Genomic DNA, 6257 nt, shown 5'->3' with positions numbered 1-6257 from the left:
GTTGTCATCGACCGCACATTTCTTTTTGGCACACAACATTTGTGACTTCATTGGCAACTGCTCCATTTTTGAAGCAGGAACGTCCAGAATCACATTTGTTTTATGTTCCTGTAACTCAACTGGTAGAGCTCGTTCCAAACAGCACTTGGGTTTGATTCCCAGGGAATGCACCATCATAAAATATATACGCTAAACCTGCATATAGTGTCAACCAAATGCACAAACTTGAGCATTTCATGTTTTTGACTCTTGCAGTGACATCTGACGTTTGATCCGCCCCAGAGTCGTGCCTGTACTCAGGGCACTTTAAGCTATCACGTTCAGACAAAGCATTCTGGGCAGCGCTAGGTGTAAAGAGATTATATACCGTATGTGTTTTATCCTCCTCGTGAATGTGACTGTCTTTGAACAATAAGGCAGCTTGCTGGCAGGAGGTTGCCCCTCTTTGCCCCCGGGGTGTATGTGGGGGTTGGGAAAAGCTGTTGGGAGTTTAAAAAAAAAAAACGAGGAGGTGGCGGCGGAAGGGGGGGCGACCATGCTGTTTGTGTATTGTGTCATGACAGAGGTGGTGTGTGACATGAAGGGGTAAAAAAAAAAAAAAGGAGTCCTAGAAGGCGTAAGTGGGGAGTGGGGGTTGCTGAAGAACCTCCGGCAGGAATGTGTTTACCTCACACGCCCTGCCCCCACTCATCCGTGACCCCCATCACAGTTCCCAGGATGGGGTCCTGATTTGGGGGATGTGTCCCCTTTGTCTCGAGGTTTTTGTCGCTCTCATTACCATTTGACTCCTTAAGGGGTTTCGAAGCGAATGGAGTTAAAGTTTGGTTCCCCCTGAACAAGCAGTCCACAGCATTCCCAACCAATCAGTCCATGCGGAAAAACATGTCATCTGAGGACATTTGTCTGTGGCTAATTGACGTAAATTTTACACATTTATGATTTTTTTGCCCCTCCTCTATAGGATTCTGACATCCGTTGAGATGTGTCATTAGCTTGAGTCACATTTCTGATGCACCCACGTGAATCCTCGGTTTCCTCTTGGGATGAATTTACCAGCTTCCACTTTTTTCCCCTCAGAGAGGAAGAGCAGTCTGTGGGCTAATATCTGGTGTACCTCAGGGCTCACACTAACCCTCAGAGTAATTGAAATAATAGCGCACGCTGCCTGGAGCACCCGGAGTGATTACACTGTTTGGGTTGCTAATTCCACTTTCCCCCTCGCACAACTACAAACGCAGTAATGCATCGGCCCGCCTCAGTACTCTTGTTTGTTGTTGTTCCGCAGCTTGACGACTGCGATCTCTTCCACCCCCCGGGGAGACTGTGGTGTTCTTGTCTGCTAAATATCTCCAAATGACCACAGTGGTACAATGGCTCCTTATCTTGAGAAGGTTTTAAATCATTGTTGAGAAAAGTTGCTGGCTAAAGGAACTACTGTCTTTTAAGGATACAACGTTGGTTGCATCGTAGCATGTTTTGCTAACTTTATTAGCTAGATTATCTACAAATTTATTTAGTAAATCTTAGAAGTTTGTTGAAATTCAGCCTAACTAGTTATCTAGTCCTTTCAATGCTATCTGAAGGGCTAGCTTTAAAATTAGTTTTAGTTAGCGATCCAATACTGCTAGTTTATTAATTAAATCATCATTGTTCTGTAAAAGTACTTAGCTCTGATTGTTTATTTTTACTTTTAGCTAGTTACTCCTCAACATTGCTCTAATACTATGTTTGGCTAACATTTTTAGCAAGGAAACCTGCTCAAAACTTGTGGTGGAACCTAAACAATCACTTGACGATAATGACATGACATGATTTGCTACTGATGAGATGTTAGAAGGGCGGCACCCAGGATACAGGTCAAGCCACATGACCGTAAAGTGAGCTCACCTCTCACAATTATGTGCTTTGTGCTCGTTCAACCAGTTTGGAGTGTAACACCTCAGGAACACACCTTTGCCTCAGGCTCTTGTCTGTCTCCACATCCAGTTGTCAACAAGCTCGTCCTTTCTCTCTTAAGCAAGGTTGTGGAGGAGTGACGATTGTTTTGACGTTAGGTTACAGACTTGGTAACATCTTTTTATTGATAGCAAGTAGTGGGAGGGGAGCTATTATGTAAATGCTAATGTTGATAGTTTGTGTTTCTACTGTGTTTCTGGGAGACACACGTCAATTTTGAGGTGTGTAATTCAGGAGTCCGGATCGCTGTTGTGCCTCCGGCTAGAACCAATGCAACACACGCTTGTGATGCACAGCAATGACATTAAAACATCCTTGCTCTTACATCCTAATGCTGTTTCTCTCTCGCTGCTCTGATTACGAAAATAGCAACCGCCATACAGGGCCAACAGCTTCACACACACACGCACTGAAACTGAATGAAGCAAAATAAACACACTCAGCTGTTCACTGCACTGGACAGTGTGAGGCTCAGGGAGGTTTCGTGTCACTCCCTTCCAAACATTGCCCCACTTCTGTCCTGGTTATGCAATTTCAAGGGTAATAATATAGGACAGAGTGTCCTCGCCGCTCCGGACTTATGAACCAAAAGATAGGAAGGGTGATAAAGAGAGAGATTGAAAGGAAGTATGTATCTCTGTCTGTCTGTCTGTCTGTCGTTCTATCTCTATCTGTCTGTCTATTTGTCTGTCGTTCTATCTCTATCTGTCTGTCTATCTATTTATCTGTGTCTATTTATTTATCTGTCTCTCTGTCTATCTGTCTGTCATTCTATTTATCTGTGTCTATTTATTTATCTGTCTCTCTGTCTATCTGTCTGTCATTCTATTTATCTGTCTATTTATTTATCTGTCTCTCTGTCTATCTGTCTGTCATTCTATTTATCTATCTATCTGTCTATCTGTCTGTCATTCTATTTATCTATCTATCTGTCTGTCTGTCGTTCTATCTGTCTGTCTGTCTGTCTGTCTGTCGTTCTATCTGTCTGTCATTCTATTTATCTATCTATCTGTCTGTCGTTCTATCTATCTGTCTGTCTGTCTGTCTGTCTGTCTATCTATCTGTCTGTCATTCTATTTATCTATCTATCTGTCTGTCTGTCTATCTATCTATCTGTCTGTCATTCTATTTATCTATCAATCTATCTATCTATCTGTCTGTCATTCTATCTGTCGTTCTATCTATCTATCTATCTGTCTATCTATGTCTGTCGTTCTATCTATCTGTCTGTCGTTCTATCTGTCTGTCGTTCTATCTTTCTGTCGTTCTATCTGTCTATCTGTCTGTCGTTCTATCGGTCTATCTGTCTGTCGTTGTATCTATCTGTCTGTCTGTCATTCTATCCGTCTGTCATTCTATTTATCTATCTATCTGTCTGTCGTTGTATCTATCTGTCTGTCTGTCATTCTATCCGTCTGTCATTCTATTTATCTATCTATCTGTCTGTCATTCTATTTATCTGTCTATCTGTTTGTCGTTCTATCTGTCTATCTGTCTGTCGTTCTATCTATCTTTCTGTCTGTCGTTCTATCGGTCTATCTGTCTGTCGTTCTATCTATCTGTCTGTCTGTCGTTCTATCCGTCTGTCATTCTATTTATCTATCTATCTGTCTGTCATTCTATCTATCTATCTTTCTATCTATCTGTCTGTCTATCTATCCATCTGTCTGTCTGTCTATCTATCTGTCTGTCATTCTATTTATCTATCTGTCTGTCTGTCGTTCTATCTGTCTGTCATTCTATTTATCTATCAATCTATCTATCTATCTATCTGTCTATCTATCTGTCTGTCATTCTATCTGTCTGTCTGTCGTTCTATCTATCTATCTATCTGTATATCTATGTCTGTCGTTCTATCTGTCTATAGTCTGTCGTTCTATCTATCTATCTGTCTGTCGTTCTATCTGTCTATCTGTCTGTCGTTCTATCTATCTTTCTGTCTGTCGTTCTATCGGTCTGTCTGTCATTCTATTTATCTATCTGTCTGTCTGTCGTTCTATCTGTCTGTCATTCTATTTATCTATCAATCTATCTGTCTATCTGTCTGTCTATCTATCTGTCTGTTGTTCTATCTGTCTGTCATTCTATTTATCTATCAATCTATCTGTCTATCTGTCTGTCTGTCTATCTATCTGTCTGTTGTTCTATCTGTCTATCTGTCTGTCGTTCTAACTGTCTATCTGTCTGTCGTTCTATCTATCTTTCTGTCTGTCTGTCGTTCTATCTGTCTATCTTTCTGTCATTCTATCTGTCTATCTGTCTGTCGTTCTATCTATCTTTCTGTCTGTCGTTCTATCGGTCTGTCTGTCATTCTATTTATCTATCTATCTGTCTGTCTGTTGTTCTATCTGTCTGTCATTCTATTTATCTATCAATCTATCTGTCTATCTATCTGTCTATCTATCTGTCTGTCGTTCTAGCTGTCTATCTGTCTGTCGTTCTATCTGTCTATCTGTCTGTCGTTCTATCTGTCTGTCTGTCGTTCTATCTGTCTGTCGTTCTATCTATCTTTCTGTCTGTCGTTCTATCTGTCTGTCGTTCTATCTGTCTATCTTTCTGTCATTCTATCTGTCTATCTGTCTGTCATTCTATTTATCTATCTATCTGTCTATCTATCTATCTTTCTGTCCGTCTATCTATCTGTCTGTCATTCTATTTATCTATCTATCTGTCTATCTATCTATCTTTCTGTCCGTCTATCTATCTGTCTGTCATTCTATTTATCTATCTATCTGTCTGTCTGTCGTTCTATCTGTCTGTCATTCTATTTATCTATCAATCTATCTGTCTATCTATCTGTCTGTCGTTCTATCTGTCTATCTGTCTGTCGTTCTATCTGTCTGTCTGTCGTTCTATCTGTCTGTCGTTCTATCTATCTTTCTGTCTGTCGTTCTATCTGTCTATCTTTCTGTCATTCTATCTGTCTATCTGTCTGTCGTTCTATCTATCTTTCTGTCTGTCGTTCTATCGGTCTATCTGTCTGTCGTTCTATCTATCTTTCTGTCTGTCGTTCTATCTGTCTGTCTATCTGTCTGTTGTTCTATTTATCTATCTTTCTATCTGTCTGTCTGTCCATCTGTCTGTCGTTCTATTTATCTATCTATCTGTCTATCTATCTATCTTTCTGTCTGTCGTTCTATCTGTCTGTCATTCTATTTATCTATCTGCCTATCTGTCTGTCTGTCGTTCTGTCTGTCTGTCATTCTATCTATCTATCTTTTTTCTATCTATCTGTCTTTCTGTCGTTCTATCTGTCTATCTACCCATCTCTGTCATTCTGTCTATCTGTCTGTCGTTCTATCTATCTGTCTGTTGTTCTATTTATCTGTCTGTCTCTCTGTTACACACACTCATATTTTGCTACTGTTCTGGACAGATCGAATTAAATCGGGCACCCAAGGATGTTTTTCATATATACAGTAGCACCACCCCTCCTCCACGCCACACAAAGACACAAACAAAAACATGCGTTTCCAACACCCTCACCCTTCTCACGCACATATACGCAAACAAACAAACGAATACACACACACTCAGGCCAGATTTGCAGCTGATGTCAAACAAGGCCAGCAGCCCCTCCCCCCAACAACAGCCCCCACTACAGATTCACTGAAGTCATGCTGGGACAGCATCTGCTGTCACCAATACCTCCACCCCCCCATTCCTTCCAAATCTCCCCTTCTGCTCCGACATCCCCCTTCCACCACCTTTTGTTTCCGCTCCACACACACACAAGATATCTGGCCTTTTATTGCCCAATGTGTCCTCTATACACACTGTCATTTTTCTAAACATTCTTATTAGCCATAGCAGCACTGCATACCCCTACAGAGTAAACTGTGCTGAAACCATGGTACATGACCTGTCAGATAGTAATGCCATAGTACTTTTTATATACCATGGTTTTTACATTAGTGTTCAAAAACACAGTACCATGGTACTTCAATATGTAATCTGGTACTGAATGATTACCATATTATTTACCATGCTATGTACATGGCACTTCAATACCTTAGTACCACGCCTAACACACCCCATTGTAGTATTATAGTAGAATCTTAAGCACTTAATTGAAAAAACGACCATTCTACTACCATGGTATTTTGGACATGATTCCATGGTACTATTATGGTATTTGGGAAATGTACTGGTATTTTAGACATGTACCATGGTATTACCATGGTATTTTGGACATGTACCACGGTATTTTAGACATGGTACTATCATGGTAGTTTAAACATGCACCATGGATGTATTATGGTAATCTAAGTTAGAAGTACCATAATACATGGCTTTTAGTA

This window comes from Leuciscus leuciscus (assembly GCF_965113295.1).
Source record: "Leuciscus leuciscus genome assembly, chromosome: 15".
In the NCBI taxonomy this organism is placed as follows: Eukaryota; Metazoa; Chordata; class Actinopteri; order Cypriniformes; family Leuciscidae; genus Leuciscus; species Leuciscus leuciscus.
Note: the sequence above shows the minus strand (reverse complement) of the source record.